Source organism: Pan troglodytes, chromosome 12, assembly GCF_028858775.2.
Source record: "Pan troglodytes isolate AG18354 chromosome 12, NHGRI_mPanTro3-v2.0_pri, whole genome shotgun sequence".
NCBI lineage: Eukaryota > Metazoa > Chordata > Mammalia > Primates > Hominidae > Pan > Pan troglodytes.
Genome location: NC_072410.2, coordinates 88,912,881 through 88,933,543, shown reverse-complemented (window position 1 = coordinate 88,933,543; position 20,663 = coordinate 88,912,881). Strand labels below are relative to the sequence as shown.

Below are 20,663 nucleotides of genomic sequence, written 5' to 3'. Positions count from 1 at the left end.
GGTAATACTATTCAGCCATAATAAAGAACGAAATCACATCTTTTGCAGCAAAATAGATGGAACTGGAGGCCATTATTTTAAGTGAAACAACTCAGAAACAAAGACAAACACTGCATCTTCTCACTTATAAGTTGGAGATAATGTGTACACTTGAACATAAAGTGTAGAATGATAGTCAGTAGAGACTTGGAAAGGTGGGGACTATGGAAGGGGTGTGGATGAAGAAATTACTTAATGGGTACAATATACGTTATTTGGGTTACACATACACTAAAAGCCCTGACTTTTTTCAGTATATTCATGTGACAAAATTACACTTATACCCCATACATTTATACAAAGAAAGCTGAAGCAAAACACCAAAACATTAACTGTAGGACAGATTTGCTGGCAATGGATTCTCTGTCTGAATAGGTGTTTCACTTTTGAAAAATAATTTTAGGCCTGATGAGGTGGCTTATGCCTGCAGTCCTAGTACTTTGGGAGGCTGAGGTGGGTGGATGACATGAGTCCAGGAGTTCGAGATCAGCCTAGACAACATGGTGAAACCCCATCTCTACTAAAAAATGCAAAAAATTAGCCACACATTGTGGCTCATGCCTATAGTCCCAGCTACTTGGGTGGCTGAGGTGGGAGGATACCTTGAGCCCAGGAGGTCGAGGTTGCAGTTGAGACCTGATCATGCCACTGCACTTCAGCCTGGGTGACAGAGTGAGACTCTGTCTCAAAATAATGACAATGATAATAATAACAATTTTGTTGAATGTAGAATTCAAGGTTGGTATTTTCTTGTTTAGTTTCAATGTTTTAAAGATTTCACTCCACTTTCTTTTTCTTGTGTGGTTTCTGATGGGAAGTCTACTATAATTTTTATCTTGTTTCCTCTGTAGTTAAGATACTTTATTCTTCTAGGGTCCTTCAATAATTTCTTTTTGTCTTTGGTTTTCTGCATTTTGACTATGATATGCTTAAGTGTTATCTTTTGATGTATATCTTCGTTTTTAAAAATAACTATTTTTTTTGTTTTGTTTTTTGAGACAGAGTCTTGCTCTGTCGCCCAGGCTGGAGTGCAGTGGTGCGATCTCGGCTCACTGCAAGCTCTGCCCCCCTCCGGGTTCACGCCATTCTCCTGCCTCAGCCTCCTGAGTAGCTGGGACTACAGGCACCCGCCACCACGCTTGGCTAATTTTTTGTATTTTTAGTAGAAACAGGGTTTCACCGTGTTAGCCAGTATGGTCTCCATCTCCTGAACTCGTGATCCGCCCACTTTGGCCTCCCAAAGTGCTGGGATTACAGGCGTGAGCCACTGCGCCCGGCCAAAGTAACTTTTTTTTCTTTGAATTTCATAGATCTGTGATTTGCCATCTGTCATTAATTTTGACAAGTTGTTTGTCATTGTTACATAAAATATTCCTTCTGCCCTATTACCTTTTTCTTCTCCTTCTGATATTCTAATTACATGTACATTACTCTTTTTAATGTTGTCTCACAGTTCTTGGATGTTCTGTTCCTTTTTTTTTCTTCATTCCTTTTTCTTTTGTAATTTCAGTTTGGGAAGTTTCAGAGGACATGTCTTCAAGTTCACTGATTGTTTCCTCAGCAGTGTTGAGTCTAATGAAGGACCCATTAAAGACATTCTTTACTTTTCTTACTGTGTTTTGATTTCTAGCATTTCCTTTTGGTTTGTTTTTAAAATTTCTCTCTCTCTGCAGACAGTACCAATCTAGCCAGTTATCTATCTTTTCCCTTGTAGCCTTTAACATATTAATTTTAGCTATTTTTTTTTTTTGAGACAGAGTCTCACTCTGTCGCCCAGGCTGGAGTACAGTGGCATGATCTTGGTCCACTGCAACTTCCACCTACCAGGTTCAAGCAATTCTCCTGCCTCAGCCTCCTGAGTAGCTGGGACTACAGGCATGCACTGCCATGCCTGGCTAATTTTTTTTTTTTTTTGTATTTTTAGTAGAGATGGGGTTTCACCATGCTGGCCAGGCTGGTCTGGAACTCCTGACTTAATGATATGCCTGCCTCAGCCTCCCAAAGTGCTGGGATTACAGGCGTGAGCCATTGCGCCCGGCCCCAATTTTAGCTATTTTTAATTCCTTGTTTGATAATTCTAACATTTGTGTCATAGTTGAGTTTGGTTCTGATGATTGCTTTGTGTCTTCAGAGTGTGTCTTGTCTTTGGCATAGTTTGTATTTTTTCTGAAAGCTGGATGTGTTTTATGGGTAACAGATACTGAGATAAATAGGTATTTATTACAAGAATTTGTGTTAAAATATGGTGAGGAGATAGAAAGTTATTTAATGTTTGTTGTAGTGACAGCTATCAGAGGCATCAAATTCCAGTAATACCTTGTTTCTTTTCATTTCTTGGCTTTGGGACTTTTCTCTGTATTGCTCTCAAGGAAGAGTATGTCTTGCAGTTCTTTTAACTTTAATCCACCATTATTATACTGGGACTTGCTAGTGTCATGGTGGGTGTTGGGAAGAAAGAGCATGCTTTAATTTTCTGATTAAGTCTCAGTCTATCACTAGGCCTGTGTCTTGGGGTATGTCTTTTGCAAGTGTTTCTGTCCCTCCTCTAGGGCTATAGCATTTCTTCCTTCCTCCATGCCCCCTACTCCTTTTCTTTGCTACAGCATTCCAGATCTGTTTTTACTTTTGTGGCCCTGTCTCTGGTTGAATATAGCTCCCCATCCTCCTCTTGGGGTGAGAAAGGAGGGTTGGCATGGGCTGCAGTGGGCAAGAGCCATCTTCTCCCAGGAAGAATAAAATTGCAATATATCCCCCCCCCGGTGAAGTCTTTTCCTCTGGAGTGTTGGCTTTTGTTTTGAGCTGGTGAGGTTATGGTGGGGTGGAACTTTGGGGGCTGGGGAAGGAGAGAAGGATCCATAACTTGAGTGCCTGCAAAGGAGAACTGGAAGAGAGGCAGTATGAGGAAAGAAAGTCAGCAAGGTCTACTGGCTTGTCTCAATCCAAGGAATTGGGAAATGTGGTAGAACCAGGAAAGGGAAGTTTAAAAAGAGGAAGTCACCAAAGTTGACAAACCTTGCCCACTGTCTTCAAAGGGGAAATGCCTGGGAATGGTATTGTGTCCAGAATTGGTGGGTTCTTGCTCTCAGTGACTTCAAGAACGAAGCCGCGGACCCTCGCGGTGAGTGTTACGGTTCTTAAAGGCGGCGTGTCGGGAATTTGTTCCTTCTGATGTTGGGATGTGTTCGGCCTTCTGGTGGTTCGTGGTCTCGTGAGTGAAGCTCACAGCGGCGTGGGGAGGCTCAGGCATGGGGGGCTGCAGGACCCAAGCCCTGCCCTGTGGGGAGGCAGCTAAGGCCTGGCGAGAAATTGAGCACAGCAGCTGCTGGCTCAGGTGCTAAGCCCCTCACTGCCCGGGGCTTGCGGCCGGCCGCTCTGAGTGTGGGGCCCGCCGAGCCCATGCCCACCTGGAACTCGTGCTGGCCCACAAGCGCCATGTGCAGCCCCAGTTCCTGCCCGCGCCTCTCCCTCCACACCTCCCCGCAAGCCCAGGAAGCCAGCTCCGGCCTTGGCCAGCCCAGGAAGGGGCTCCCACAGTGCAGCGGCAGGCTGAAGGGCTCCTCAAGTGCCGCCAGAGTGGGCACCCAGGCAGAGGAGGCGCCGAGAGCGAGCGAGGGCTGTGCGGGCTGCCAGCATGCTGTCACCTCTCAATCCCCCCTCTAAACAGGACACCCCAACTGCTGTTGGGAATTTGGCTGATGACCACTCTAGCTACTTCCTGCTGGATAGGGGCAAAGAAGGGGCCCTGCAGTTGTAGTGTCCTCCAGAGGGGAACTCTCTAGGCCAGTGGAAGTGCCAGCAGGTCAGTCCAGAGGTCCTCGGTAGAAATTGTTAGTTGGACTCATTTGGGGTTCCATTTGTAAGACCATCTGTAGCTTAATGGCCTCGATTCTAGAGGAAACAAATTTGGCAAGAAGGTTAAAAATACAGGTTCCAAAGGTGGGTAACAGTAAGATGGCTGCCACGGGACCTAGAAAGGGGAGAAGGCATGTTGCCCAACTCCAGAGGTTGGTATAAGAATTTGAAAGGTGTTATCTGATTTCAGAAGCCTTTTCCTGTAAATGCCGGGCGGCATCTCATACTATCCCTGACTGGTTAGTGTAAAAACAACACTCTTCCCCTAAGAAGGTGCAGAGTCCTCCTTTCTCAACAGTGAGGAGGTCTAGGCCTTGGCGGTTTTGGAGAGTCACTGCTGCCAAAGAGTCTATTTGGGATTGTAGAGTAAGGATAGATTTTGTTATTTCTTGCAAACTGTCTGAGAGGCAGATATGGGTTGAAGATCCGCATAAGTAGAATATGCCTTGGCTGGGTAGACAGAAATTTACCCTGGCTTTTAAAGGAATAGGGTACACTGCTTTTTTCTTTACTATTTCTTTCTCTCTCTTTCTCTCTTCGACTTCTTCTTTGTCTCTTCCTCTCTTTCTAACTCTATCTTTGATTTTCTGTGTCTGTCCCTCTTTCTCTCTGACTCCTTCTCTGTCTCTCTGTTTCTTCCTCTCTCTCTCTTTCTCTGACTGTATGGCATAACTTGCTTATAAAATAACTTTCATTTTTGGAATTTGTTTAATAAATTGCTATGTGGGCAAAAATTCTTTTTTCTTCACCTGTATACTAGCAAATAGTTTATTTTGTCTTCTCATATTTTTCCAGAAAATATATTTTTTATTTATCATTTGTTCCCAAAGTTACAAATCTAACAAAAAGGTATACGAATTAACATTGTTGGCTCTGCAATCCTGCATTGACCACAAATCGTTTGATCGTAAACAAATTATTTAACTTCTTTAATTTTCAGTTATTTATCTGTAAAATCTGAATAACGCATCTCTCATGGAGTTATTGTAAGTTTTCAGTGAGATAATATAGGTAATATGCTTGTTTAGTGCTAGGCACTGCCCTGGTAAAGAGTAAATACTAAATAATGAATAGTTATCATTCTTATAACTTCTGTTGCTAAACATATATAATATATATTAAATGTTATGTAAATATGAAATAATATATTATATACATGATATAAATATGTTTAATATAAATATACATATAATTAATAATGAAGAATTACAATATAATTATAATTATATATGATTAGTATGATATATTTATATAATAAATTTAGATATATATAAATATTAGATATGTTTAGCATACATAATGTATGTTCAGCAATAGAATACACACACACACACACACACACACACACACACTTTTTTTTCAGACGGAGTTTCGCTCGTCGCCCAGGATGGAGTGCAATGGCGCAATCTTAGCTCACTGCAACCTCCACCTCCTGGGGTTCAAGCAATTCTCCTCCCTCAGACTCCTGAGTAGCTGGGATTACAGGTGCCCGCCACTACATCTAGCTAATTTTTTTGTGGTTTTAGTAGAGACGGGGTTTCACCATGTTGTCCAGTCTGGTCTCGAAGTCCTGACCTCAGGTGATCCATCTGTCATGGCCACCCAAAGTGCTGGGATTACAGGCATGAGCCATAGTGTCCAGCCACATATTTTTTTCCTATGGGAAAATACAGCTATGTAAAATGGCAAGATTTTATTTCTGAGTTCCCTGCCAAAAATCTGGTTTATATGATTGGCTTCTAGTATAGTTATCAGCACCAGTTAATAAAGAAAGATATATGTAGTATATATACCTAAACACACACAGGGACTGTGTGTGTATGTGTATATATGCATGCTTATATATACACATATATTTTTATACACACACACTTGTTTTCTTGGAAAAAAATTCTGGAAAGAAAAAGCTTTTTGTTATTTCTGGAGAGTTAAAATGGAAAATGGGGAGAAGAATAAAAAAGTTAAAGTTTTACATTTTATTTTATATTTTTCTATGTGATTTAATGTTTTATACTGATTCATTTTATTTATTATTTATTTATTTTTATTTTATTTCTATTTTTTTGAGACAGAGTCATTTATTTATTTTTATTTTATTTATTTATTTTTTTTGAGACAGAGTCTTGCTCTGTTGCCCAGGCTGGAGTGCAGTGGTGCCATCTTGGCTCACTGCAAGCTTCATCTCCCAGGTTCAAGCCATTTCCCTGCCTCAGCCTCCAGAGTAGCTGGGACTACAGGTGCCCGCCACCATGCCTGGCTAATTTTTTGTATTTTTAGTGGAGATGGGGTTTCATCGTGTTTAGCCAGGGTGGTCTCTATCTCCTGACCTCGTGATCCACCTGCCTCGGCCTCCCAAAATGCTGGGATTACAGGCATGAGCCACTGCTCTCGGCCTTTATTTATTTATTTATTTATTTATGAGATGGAGTCTCGCTCTGTCACCCAGGCTGGAGTGCAGTGGCGTGAACTTGGTTCACTGCAAGCTCCACCTCTCAGGTTCGTGCCATTCTTCTGCCTCAGCCTCCCAAGTAGCTGGGATTACATGCACCCGCCACCATGCCCAGCTAATTTTTTTTGTATTTTTAGTAGAGACGGGGTTTCACCGTGTTAGCCAGGATGGTCTCAATCTCCTGAGCTCGTGATCCACCCGCCTTGGCTTTCCAAAGTGTTAGGTTTACAGGCGTGAGCCACTGCGCCAGGCCTTAATGTTTTATTTTATGATTTATATTATGAACAATATTATTTTCTATAATGAAAATCACTTAGATGCGTGATATATATCTATGTATAGATACCTCTAACTGTAGACTGTCTTTAGATATCTCTAGACTTATATGTATATACAGAGAGAGAGAGTTTTCATCCCAATGAATTTTTTTCTTGCTTTACAGTCGTTCAAAAGCACGAGTCCATTAAATGGTATTAATTTCTTAAAAGCAGAGATAAAACCTCCGTGTTTATAATTAATAACTGTTGAAGCATACAAATATATGGAAAACAATTACACAAATATTTCAGTATTTAAATTAAATGTTTCTATAATTGTATAAAATGGGTTTTATTTCATGGTAAGATGAGTGGCAAACATTCTTCACATCAGAGTGATTTTTTTAAAAGTACGCAAGAGAGATTGGAGAGATATTAGTTAAAGGATATAAAATTTTACTCAGATGGGAGGAATAAGTTTAAAGATGTACATTATGGTGACTATAGTTAATGACAATATATTTTATTCTTGAAAATTCTAAGAAAGTAGATTTTAAATGTTTTTACCACAAAAAAACTATGAGGTAGTACATATGCTAAGTACCTCAAGTTTGCCATTTCATGAGGTATACACATTCAAAACATCATGTACACCATAAATATTTATAATTTTTATTTGTCAGTTAACAAAGAAAAAGTGCACAAAATAAATATTAAGAATTGTTTTGGACATGCTATTGGAAGCTTCAGCAATAGGAAGGTGTTAGGGACCCAAATGTGCTTTTTCATGTTGTCAGACTCTTGACTGGAAATCACATCAAGAGAATACTGTGGAGATTTCTGCAGGGCATAGAACACAATTCTGGGTTTTATCAGAAGGACACATATCCTTGCGGTTGTCTGACCAAATGCTTCATAGGCAAGTTCAAACCTTTCAAGAAAAAAAAATACCCACTTAACATCCTCATCTTTTAAAAAGAGAAAAACACATCCTTCAGGCTATTTTAGTGAACATGCACAGCAAATCCAGCCCTTCTCTTTTGTTGTGCACTCAGGATCCAGATGTAAGCACCCATAAAGCCTCTGTAAGCCTTTCCCAGGAACTGAGGCTCTTTGCATGCTCCGCTGGGACCAGATACAATATAAATCTCGAATAGTACTTGGAATTTAGCTCACATAGGGGTGGGCTAAGTTATATCAAACAGGTTTTCTGGTGCAATGATGATGATCTGAGCCATGAAAAATGTGTTATTAGCACTGTCAGTTTACATTCCCCACCAGAGAATGAACACAAGCCCCAGAGTTATATGCTAATATTACCCTTCAATCTCTAGCTTTAGAAGAGGTTGAATTACAGAGATATTAAAGTACTGGGGGTGTTTTGAAGACATAAACTTTGTCTGATTTCATTGATCCAGACTGTGCTGCTAACTGTAGGTGGCTGACCTGTAAGTGTGTGCAACTGATCAAAAGGCAGGGGCAGTGGGGGTCAGGTAGGAGAGAGGATTCTTACTAGACCCTGAGAGCTAGAAATGCCTTTACGATAAGGTATGTCAGCTTCCCCTTTTTACACGTGAGGGACCTGAGGCATAGACATATGATGTGAGTTACCTAAAGGAACAACATTTACTTAAAAATAAATTACGTTATTTGGTATTCAGATGATTACTAAATATTTATTACCAGATAATTTATTTGGTTTTTTAAATATTCCAAATTCATAAATGCCACGTCTATAAAGAGAAATCTATTGGCCAGAGTTGAAAAGCCTCCTTCTAATTTATTTATTTGATAGTGATTCAGTCTTACCACTAAATTGTGTGTTCTACATGGTGCTGACAAACCATTTTGGCTTCTTAATTGGTTATTCAGTTGCCTTCATATTGACAAATACATTCAGTGATTAGTGGGATGCAAACAGGTGATTCGCTGAGGCGTTGATCATAGTAGGCTTTAGTAGGTTTCACAATGACCTTTGGGCACCTTCTGTGATACTCTGCATAAAAAGAGAGAGAAAGATCAAGATCAATGATCTCTGGCATTATCTTCCTCTTTACTTTGGAGGTCACTAGTCCTACTTGATTAGGGCCATACTGTATAGGTTTCATTTGACCTTAATTACCTCCTTAAAGGACTTATCTCAAAATCCAGTCACATTAGGGGTTAGGGCTTCAACATATGATTTTTTTTTAGGGGGGGGTCGCAATTCAGTCAGTAACAGAGATGGAAGACCTGGGGTGTGATATGACTCTGAGTCTGACTTAGAAACTCATCCTTATTCTTTGGTGCCTGTTGCTTCTTAGTGTATGATGTGGCAATAGTGGTATTTTTCCCTATCAAATTAATGTATATTTTTGTACCATATCTCAGAATTAACTGTATTGCACTCCCCTCCAATCCCCCTCTTGTGGTAGGTAGGAATGGCCAACGATTCTAACTAAATGATACAAAATAAAATACTTTGATGTTACTGGTATACTTTATCTCCAGAAAGGAGATTCCTTCTGCAACTGTGTTTGTGTGCTGACCTCCGATGTCAGATTCAAGCTCCAACTATCAGAGCTTGGAAAATGGGTTACACCATTAACTCATTCCAAGCCAGGATAGTCATTTAACATTTACTTGATCCACACAAATATATATTGAGTGCTATGTGCTAGGAGCCCTAATGGCTGGGAGTATGGCTGTGGAAAAGGCTGATAAAGTTCTTGCTGTCATGGAGAAGACGGGAAGGTAAGCGAAGCATAAGAATTCCATACAAGATTGCTACTCTGAAGAAATGAAGTAAGATAGTGAAATGGATGGGATCAGGACGTGGAGTAGTATAGTTTGGTGGTCAAGAAACCCTCTTTGCTATAGTGGCATTTGAGCTAAAACGTAAATGGCAAGAAAGGGTTAGTCATGGAAAGATTTGGGAATTAAATGGTCCAGGCCAAGGAGTAAGAAGAGAAAAGGCTCTGAATGGGAAAATATGATTTTCTTGAGCAACAAAGAAAGAGGCCAGTGATTGAAGTTGGGTGGGGTTGGCCCAAGATGAGACGGAGAATTCGACTGTAGCCAGGTCAGAAAGGGAAACTATGGAAAAGAGGTTGCCCTTTATTCCCAGTGCAATGTGACTCTCTTGCAGGGTGTTGTGCAAGAGAGTGACATGGTCTGATTGGTCTTTGTAAATAATCATGTTGGCAGCAACACATACCGCTTTCAACAATTGGGATTCTGTGTCTCTCTCTGACTTGAGTATCTTCCTGAGGCAGAAGGAAACAATGTATTCTGCAGAAGGGTCAATTTAAAATTTGTTTTGGAAGAGCTGCTCTGTCAGATAATCAGAATAGAATGGCAATACAAATTTAAGCTTTGCTTGTAGCTAACCCGTGTCTAGTCAGTGAAGAAACTCAGCCACTTGTTGGTGACTGCCCATCTTTTTTCTCTGTTGTTCAGATAATATTGATGATGTCTTAATGAGAAGTGACTTGCAGCTTCCTTTCTTCCTTCCTCTCTCCCTTCCTTCCTTGTAACGACCCTTCTAATGAGGGAGGAATTCTGTTGTCTGTCAGTACGTGCTCTTTTTGCTATGCAGATTCATCCTGTTCTAGGTTTATTTTCTGGGCACTGATTTCTTCTCTTTTGGCACTGATTTTATTGTCTGCTTATGAAGTCCTCCAGCTGTCAGAGACCAGCCTGGCCAACATGGCGAAACCCCATCTCTACTAAAAGTACAAAAATTAGCCAGGTGTTTGTGACACATGCCTGTAATCCCAGCTACTTGGGAGGCCAAGGCAGGAGAATCGCTTGAACCCAGGAGGTGGAGGTTGCAGTGAGCCGAGATCACACCACTGCACTCCAGCCTGGGCAACAGAGCAAGACCCTATCTCAAAATAAAATAAAGTAAAATTTAATTTCTTCCAGTTAGCAGAATTTGAAGACTATAATGGGAGCAGATCTGAATCTGAACCTGGGAAATATTTGTTGCGGGCTTGTGTAGTAGCTGTGAGCCAGACTTACTCACCAGGGAATTCCCAGACAGGAAGCTGTGCTGCCTCCACCTATGGGCATCCTCCTCTCTGTGCTCTGATGATACCTGTTATAGGACAGCTGGTGTGGTTTGGGGACATCTGAAACTGTTAAAGTCACATGCTCCCACAGAGAAGCTGGTGGCTGTAAGCGTCATCCATGGTGGAAGCAGGGAACATAATAAATATATATATATAGTAAAAAAAATATATAGTATATATATATATAATCAGAGGTACAAGGAAGGAAGCCTAGCAGATCAACATTGAGAAATAGGGATAGGATGGGGAAAAATGCAATTGAGAGGACACAGAAGAGATCATTCTAATTTCATGTGAAGAAATAGGAAATGAATGATGGAGTAGGGACTGGGGAGAGGGACAGGATATGCACATCTGTGCCTGTTCACTGTGTCTGTGACACTTAGAGTCCAAGTCTTTGCCACAGCCCTCTCAGGAAGTGGGCTTGTGCACGTGGAGGCACAGCTTTCAAACAGGGCTGTCCTCTGGTGGTTCCTGATTAGCAGTGTAACATTAATCAAGTGCAATGTTATGTGGCCTTATTTCTCCTGCAGGGCCATATACTAACCTGTGCAAACAACCCCCACATCAGCCCTGAATAATGCCTCTGAACTTCTCTCTCTTTTTTTTCTTCCATTTTTTTGGTACCCTGTACCCCCTGTACCATGTTTACCTTGGAGGCCAGGTAAAGTAAAAATTAAAATAACTAGGGCTACAAAGGAACCCAATTATATTACAAATGCTTTCTCTCTATATATAATTATATTGAAATATATCATCATATTAAAAAACAAACGTGTGATATAGCAATACATATGCATTTTATTAACATGTTAAATAACAAGATCTGATGTGCCTAGTAACTTCCATTATATTGCAACAGGATGAGCATATTTTGAGATATCTGGACCAGTAGTAATATGGTATAAAAATATCTGTGATTTCCATTGGTGACAAAGTAACAGGTACCATTGATTCCACTATAGTTTTTTTTGCTTATTCATAGTTAAATAACATGCTAAACTTCAGTTAGTTGTTAGTAAAAGTAAAATAAAAATATATATAACCTCCAATCAAATTCATAGACCCCCTGTATTTATCCATGGACCTTGGGTTAAGAGTTAAGAATCTCTGCCCTAGGAGGTCTCTGAGGTAGAAAAATTAGGTGGCCAGCCTATCCATCCTTAAATTGGTAGAATGTACTCTGGTTCTGGGTTCTTTCTCTAGAGTTAAAGGATCCCTGAGAATATGGAAGAATTTTGTTGATACCTGGAAGCTTAATGCTTTCTGAGCATGTGCTGGGTAATCAATGCTGAAGGATATCACCAGAATCAGCTGGACTAAAGTTTACAATCCACAGACTTTTCCAACTGACCTGCTTCCCCAGTGACCCACAATCTTGGCCCTAGAAGAGGCCCCTACGGGATAACTGTGGGCTGACGTAATTCCTACATGTACATCAAAATGGCCCCATGGTGGCTACAGTCACAGCCTCCAAGCCACAGAAATATTTATTCACATATCAAAGTGTTTCCTTCAAGAATAAATGAAATTGATTTTCTTCGCTACCTATTGAGATGATTACCTCTACGCCAGTTTTCATTTGTAAATATCAGGACAATGTAACCCACATGATATTAGACATGAAGCCACAAATTCTCATGGTTGGGGAAACGATTAATGATGATTCTTTCACCTGAAGTGCAGAGGTACTGCCAGAACCAGTGACCTGCCTCCTGCCCAGGACATCAGACACTTCCTATTGGTGGAGTACAAACTTTTGTAGTCTTCTCTTGTTTTCCTGTTCTCTTGTCTTACCAACTTACTGCTCTGCCCAATATATAATTTTGCTATGTGCTTCATTGCAAAGAAAATGATAAGTATGAATATTCTGGACCCTCCTCGTATGGATCTCACATGGTGCACTCAGGAGGAAATAAGATTATTGGAGGGTTCACATAGATTGTGTGACTGTGTGTGTGGGATGTTGTATAGGAGACAGAAGGTTTGGACACATGTTTGGACATGATCATCTTTTTGGCCGCTATCAACTATAAAAGTCATGATTCAGTGATTCTGTGAAATGCTCTGAACTGCTATGATAAAAGATGCCATGGACACAAAGAGCATTATTATTAGCTCCATTTTTTGAGGTGATGTTATAATCTTTTTTCATTTTCAGTTTTATTATTCATTTGAGCTCACTGAATTTTCTCATCAGCTCTTCTTTTGTATTATAACAATATCTAACAGCTTTAATCAGCCAATTTATCTTGACAAAAATTACATGCATGGCTGTCCCTATTCATAGCACTGTTTTGTTTTTTAAATCTCCATTCAGCCATAGCTTCCCTCTCAAAGAATACCCCATATGTATATTCAGTCCTAGTGTTTTGATTTTGCCAAAAGGCCCCTTATCTGTTTTCCACAAGCAGAACCTGCTTTAATACTCATTGTCTGAGAGTATTGTTTTTAATCACTCCATATTCATGTGGAACTCATAGGTAGCTCCAATATCAGATTCAAAGTGAACAAGCATTACTTAATAGAGTCTTTAAATAGATTATTAGAAGCAATTTTATTCCCTTGTGCTATTTAGTTCCATGCTCCTATTTTATCAAGAATATTTCCTTTTACCTGGCCTTGTCAGACTTTATTAGAGAGGGAGTGCATTAATAAGTTAAAAGTCTTAGTCAATATGAGAATCTTACATGAAGCTTCATGTTTTGCCTACCTTGGAATTATCTGGAATACTGGGCATGTATTCAGTTTTAAATTCATTACGTTGCTTTTTTGTTGGTCAAACCTTCAGCTCTATTGCCGCAAAGCTCAAATTCTCTGGACTTCTAATGAATCATCTTAAGAGAATTTATAGTACATATTTCTCCCCTTGAACTGGTATTTTAGACTTTGATTTGGGAGATGGTAATGCTTGCACAAATTTCTAAGCCACTTGGACCATTGCCGAGACCATTGCCGAGACCCCAACCCAGCGGTGCTAGAGGAACTGAAGACACACACACACAGAAATACAGAGGTGTGAAGTGGGAAATCAGGGGTCTCACAGCCTTCAGAACTGAGAGGCTTGAGCAGAGATTTGCCCACATATTTATTAACAGCAGGCCAGTGATAAGCATTGTTTCTATAGATTATAGATGAACTAAAAGTATTCCTTATGGGAAACAAAGGGATGGGCCGAAATAAAAGGATGGGTTTGGCTAGTTATCTGCAGCAGGAGCATGTCCTTAAGGCACAGATCGCTCATGCTATTGTTTGTGGTTTAAGAATGCCTTTAAGCGGTTTTCTGCTCTGGGCGGGCCAGGTGTTCCTTGCCTTCATTCTGGTAAACCCACAACCTTCCAGTGTGGGTGTTATGGCCATCATGAACATGTCACAGTGCTGCAGAGATTTTGTTTATGGCCAGTTTTGGGGCCAATTTATGGCTAGATTTGGGGAGGGGGGGGCTGTTCCCAACATGTCCCCCTTCTTTGATTTACAAATCGATAAAAGGAAAGGCAGCTTTGTCATGGTGAGCTACTTCTCGCAGGAGTCAGGATCTGCATCTGCAGACCATACAGTGACAAACAACACAGATTAAAAGCACAATCATCGTTTAAATCACAGAGCTTCCAAGTATTTTTATTCATTTTAATGGGTTACTAGCTGCTAATCTGTTTCCAGCTCCTTCAGGCACTCCATTTCCTGGCATTAAGGTCAGGTGTGCCTGGGATGCTTCAAATATTGGTTCTTTTAATTTTGCAACATCCAAAAACAAGTTTGTAGAATGTGCTTCTAGATGCTTTTTTATTCTTTCCCAAATTTTGATCTTACTAAGAGCTATTAATAGTTTCCATAAATCCTTATGTTTAGCTCCTACAGCGAGCCATATCATTTGAGGTTGAGGTGCCACTATACCACCATGATTCCAGATAATAGGAACTCTGGCCGTACTTCTTGCCATTTCTACCATCTGACTGTTTTGTTCGGATCAGCTGAACATAGTGTGGCTGTGGCATGCAGGCTGAGAGGTACAACTTAAGCTAAACATCCCCTTAGGGGACCAATTAATAATGATTCCATAGGAATCGTTGTGCAGCTCCTCTGCCTGTTCTGCAATGCAATCTTCCTAAACAAGTATGTTCATTTTTTCTGACTGGGTCCAATCCTGTTTACAAAAAGGTTTTTGAGGGTGATATACTTCAATTATAGGAGCAGATTTATTATGGTAAATACTGAGATCAGAAAGCATGTGTAACTGTGTTATAGAGTGATTACATCCAGGCACTATTGCCAGCCAAGATTGATAAATATGCCCAATGAGTATAATTGTTCTCTGAGTCAGCCCTTATTGAAGGAATACTCACGGCAGTGGTGATCACCGTTATCATAGCTACCATTAAATTACTTATTGTGTCTGGCTGTCCTGCCTTCCTTAGGTTTTCTTTTGCCATCTGTGACAGCTTTTTGATCTGTCCCCAGGTGGGTGTCTGTGTTCAACGGGTGTTGCTCGTGACAGTTGGGGTCCTCCTCAGTGTCAGTATCGACATGGCTGCAACTGGGGGTCCTCGGGATCCTCCCCAGAATCTCTTCCTTGGCATCTGGCTTGTGATAACTTTTCAGGTGTCTTGATGGTATCCAAATCAGCTGTTGATTTTGGCCTGGAGAAACACAAGCATAACCTCTACCCTAAGTTATTATTTTACATATTTTCCAACTTTTTGTTATTGGATATCTCCACCAAACCAATTGTTTTGCTTCTGTCTTTGCAGCTGGTTTTTGTAGATGCTGTTCAGCTGCTGATAACATCTGGCCTTTGGGCAGGCTCAAAAAATTTAAAGTTAATAATGCTAGATTCAGTTGTGTATGGGCTGTCCCATAATCCCTATTTCTCCCCCTGTTTTGTTTTTGTCATCAGTTGTTTATCTGTATGACATCATAACTGAGCATTTTAAATTAACTGTGTGGAGTGAACCACGTATGAAGAATCAGAAATTATATTAATAGGCATATCAAAAGCAGTCAATACCTCAATTACAGCTACAAGCTCCGCTTTTTGAGCTGAAGTATAGGGCATCTGTAAAACTTTACTTTTTGAGCCAGAATAAGAAGCTTTACCATTATTAGACCTATCTGTAAAACAATGAAAACACTTAGCAGGCTGCATGTTGTTTACCGCAGGAATTGTAAATGCAAACCATTCAGTCTTGCTCAGCTAAGGGGATAATAAAGAAACAGTCTTTTAAATCTATGACTATTAAAGACCAGTTTTTTGGAATTATAGCAGGAGAAGGCAATCCTGGCTGTAATGCTCTGATAGGTTGTATAACTGAATTGATGGCTCTTAAGTCAGTTAAGATTCTCCATTTACCTGATTTTTTCTTACTTACGAAAACTAGAGAATTCCAAGGGGAAAATGCTGGAGCTATGTGCCCATTTTTTAATTGTTCAGTAACTAATTTCTCTAAAGCCTCCAGTTTCTCTTTACTTAGTGGCCATTGTTCTATCCAAATTGGCTTATCTGTTAACCATTTTAAAGGTATAGCTTCTGGAGGCTTAACAGTGGCCACCATCAAAAATTATATACTAATCTTTGGCGGGAACTTTGTCCTTCTGCTTGAAGCGGTTCTTTCAAACCTTGCACATTTTTTCCTAGTCCCATACTAGGGACATACCCCATTTCATGCATCATATGTTGACTTTGAGGGATGTATAATTGTTCTGGAATTAAAACTTGTGCTCCCCATTGTTGTAATAAATCTCTCCCCTATAAATTTATAGGTACAGAAGTTATACTTGGTTGAACAGTCCCAGGTTGTCCATTGGGCCCTTCACAATACAAAATATAACTACTTTGATATACTTCAGGGGCATTACCAACTCCAACTATCTTAAGTTGAGCTGGTTGAATTGGCCACGTGGATGGCCAATGCTGTAGAGAAATGATTGAAATGTCCACTCCTGTATCTACCAAACCTTTACATTTCTTTCCCTGAATAGTTATTTCACAGGTAGGACGTTTATCAGTAATTTGATTTACCCAATAAGCTGCTTTGCCTTGTTTATTTGTGCTTCCAAATCCTCCTGTTCATTTAAATTTTACTTTTCCCCATTCCCACATATGGCACAATAGGGAGCTGTGCTATGAACTCTCCTGGCTCTGATTTCCAGGGAACAGAAGTAGATAAAACAATTTGAATTTCCCCACTGTAATCTGAATCAATGACTCCTGTGTGTATTTGTACCCCTTTTAAATTTAAACCAAACCTGCCTAGTAGTAATCCTATTGTCTCCGCTGGCAAGGGTCCACAGACTCCTGTTGGGACCTTTTGTGGGGGTTCCCCAGGCAGAAGGCTCACAGCTCTTGTGCAGCATAAATCTACTGTGTGTGGCACAACCAGCTGTGGCAGGGGACAGTCATTGTACAGGGGTGAGGGAATGGCCTGAGCTGGAAATGCCCCTGTTTGGAATGGTGCCCGGGGCGGGCCCCTCATGTTGTTTCCTGAAATCGGGTTCCTGTCTTTATCAAACTTAGAGTGACACTGATTAGCCCAATGTTTTCCTTTTTTACATTTTGGACATATTTCAGACTCAGCAGTTTTCTTTTTTCCCCTATCTGGTGGCCTGACTCACTGAGTTTTTCTATATTCTTTTTTAGTATAACCATGCTTCCCACAGTTAAAACAAGCTCCAGGAAATGGAATATTTCCTTTATCCATTCTCAGTCCTGCCATTCCCTGTGCTAGCAGAATAGCCTTATGCAAATTACCTCCAATACCATCACAGGCCTTGATATAATCAACTAAATGTGCTTTCCCTCTGATAGGTCACAGAGCAGCCTGGCAATCAGGATTAGCATTGTCAAAAGCTAATAACTGCAACACTATATCCTGAGCAGCTTAATCTGCAATCACCTTTTTAAGAGACTCCTGTAACCGAGCTATAAAATCCACATATGGTTCTTTTGGTCCCTGTTTCATAGCAATAAAGGAAGGGTATTGTTCTCCACTTGAAGTGATTTTTTCCCAAGCTCTAATACACACTCCTCTAAGCTGTTCTATGGCATCATCCTGCATGACCACTTGTGCATCTCAACCAGCCCAGCTGCCAATCCCCAAAAGTTGGTCTGCAGTTATATTAATTTGAGGTTGGGCCTGGGCGTTGCAAGCAGCCTGAATGGAAGCTTCATCTTCCCACCAAGTTTTAAATTGTAAGAACTGAGCAGGAGTTAGACAAGCTCGAGTAAGAGCATCCCAGTCAGTAGGAATCACCCGACTGGAAACAGCAACATTCTTTAACAGTCCCATTACAAAAGGAGAACCTGGTCCATACTGATTAATAGCTTCTTTAAATCCTTTGACTAATTTAAAAGGAAAAGGCTCAAATGTAGCTATAATATTTCCCTGTTGATCTGGGGGGTATATTCTAACAGGGAACTGCCAAGCCTCTAAATCACCGTCTCATCTAGCTTGCTGAATTCCTGCTTGAATAGAACTAAGAGCAGTCACTTGAGGTGCTGCTCGAACAGTCACTGGGGCAACTACTTTTTGCCCAGTGTCCTCCAGAAAAGAAAGATCTGGAGGGTCAGGCCACTCTTTTTCTTCAAAATAATAACAAGGGGGGTGCAGAAGGGAAGGGATGAACCTCTCTCTCCTTTGCTGCTTTAGCTTTAGCTGGCAAATAAACCTGCTCTGTAACCTCTTCTGTTACTTTGTTATACTCTCCTTCCTCCTCATTATCAGTGTGAAAAAGTTCCAAGGTAGAATGAACCAGAGCCCATACTTGTCCCATTGTTACCCTGACGCTTCTGAGCTCCCCTTCTTACTCACCACGGGGATTGCTTTAAGAGTACTCAGGTGTCCTCCAGCTAGTTCCACATTCTCCAACCATCATTCCGGTGACCCTTCAACCTGGATTCGAGCCCCCACGATGGACGCCACTTGCTGAGACCAGCTCGGTCAGGGAGACCCTAACCCGGTAGTGCTAGAGAAATTAAAGACACACACACAGAAATATAGAGGTATGAAGTGGGAAATCAGGGGTCTCACAGCCTTCAGAGCTGAAAGCCTCGAACAGAGATTTACCCACATATTTATTAACAGCAAGCCAGTGATAAGCATTATTTCTATAGATTATAGATTAACTAAAAGTATTCCTTATGGGAAATGAAGGGATGGGCCAAAATAAAAGGATGGGTTTGACTAGTTATCTGCAGCAGGAGCATGTCCTTAAGGCACAGATCGCTCATTCTATTGTTTGTGGTTTAAGAATGCCTTTAAGCGGTTTTCTGCCTTGGGTGGGCCAGGTGTTTCTTGCCCTCATTCCGGTAAACCCACAACCTTCCAGTGTGGGCATTATGGCCATCATAAACATGCCACAGTGCTGCAGAGATTTTGTTTATGGCCAGTTTTGGGGCCAGTTTATGGCCAGATTTTGGGGAGCCTGTTCCCAAAAGACTGTGATCTCTAGAGTGTTACAGAGTGCTTGGCTGGGGCCTTATACTTTAGAGAGAGCAGGTCTGTTGCCATGTTTTGCCTCCAAAAGTAAAAATGCAAGCTGGCCAATGAATTCATCTTTTGTCTTTTAAAAAGTCAGTCCCAGGTTGGTCAAAGGAATGCTGAAGGTACAGATATTTTGAAGGGGTTTCATTTTTAAATGCAATTTGTTTGAAAAGCATCAGTATGTAATACTCTGCCCCTGAAATCTTTTACTTCGCTTTTATTCTTTGATCAGTTAAAATCAGAGGACTTGCCCTTTGTCACACTCAATGATATTTTATTAAGAACTACCCTCAAATTACAGCACTTGTTGGGATTCTATTCCTGGGTCTACTTCTCATAGAAATTCTGCTTAGTATTATTCAACTTCAATTCATGCACATGGAAAATTGTATTTCAAATGCCAATCTTTGGATTATTGAATTATTTTGGGTACACATCTAAAGCAAATAAGAAATATAGCCAAAAGTTAAAATGAAATTATTTTGTTGCTACTCACTATTTAATGTCATGTTTCTCTGCTCTTTCCATGATCATGAATAATTTTTTTCTCTTTTGTTTTTTTGAGACAGGGTCTTACTGTGTCACCGAGGCTGGAGTGCAGTGGTGCGATCTTGGCTCACTGCAAGCTCTGCCTCCCGGGTTCACGCTATTCTCCTGCCTCAGCCTCCCGAGTAGCTGGGACTACAGGTGCCCGCCACCATGCCTGGCTAATTTTTTTGTATTTTTAGTAGAGACAGGGTTTCACAGTGTTAGCCAGGATGGTCTCGATCTCCTGACCTTGTGATCCGCCCGCCTGGGCCTCCCAAAGTGCTGGGATTACAGGCGTGAGCTACTGCGCCTGGCCAATCATGAATAATTTATGTCTATTTGTGTATCAGTATTACAGAAGATAGATATTTTATAGATAAGAGAGTAGGAGAATTTAATTATAAATATTAATCTGAGAGTGACTACTGAATTCCTGAGATCTTCAATTTTCCTATTTACCCACAGGAACAAAGACACAAAGACAGGCATATTTAGTTCTAACAGTAGCTTGTGTTACCCTGAACTTATATTTAATTAATTGCTAGCAAATCAAATGATATTTTTAGTACCTGGAGGTGGGATGTGGCGTTGGCATGCTATTTAAAGAAATATTTTAATGAATTTAACAAATAACCCCCTAATACATCTGTTTTTATAAGTTTGGATTTTTAAATAATGGGTTTTGGTAGAAGAATGATTCAAGTTTCATAAATGATGTCATATTTTACATGCTCTAGGGGTGCACTCTTATTAAAATTCAACCTTATATTGAACACTTCTATAAATAATGTTTTCTGATTCATTTCATAATTTATATTTTTGATAAATTCAATTTTTATAAATCAGTTTTTCTTAAAGTAGAGCACAGCTGGATTACTCTTCTTTTTCCTACAGATGCATAGTGTAGGGTAATTAGTTAATCTCTACAGTGTCCTGAAAAGATGAATAAAACATGGAGTGCTATTCCTACCAATCTCCTCTCTCACCTTTTCTCCTCCTCACTCTCAGG

General features: G+C 40.4%; 1 long non-coding RNA gene across 2 annotated transcripts in view; it reads left to right on the top strand.

Annotated features, from left to right (window-relative positions):
• Window positions 1–20,663, top strand: part of LOC107973427 (uncharacterized) — a 585,387-nt gene that overhangs the window by 9,413 nt on the left and 555,311 nt on the right. The window contains exon 1 of one of the 2 annotated variants that reach the window (XR_010149160.1): window positions 9,118–9,330. The exons of the other annotated variant lie outside the window; for it this stretch is intronic. This is a non-coding gene — a long non-coding RNA (uncharacterized LOC107973427). Of the gene's footprint in view, window positions 1–9,117; window positions 9,331–20,663 lie in introns of those variants that run through there. 2 annotated transcript variants of the gene reach the window in all.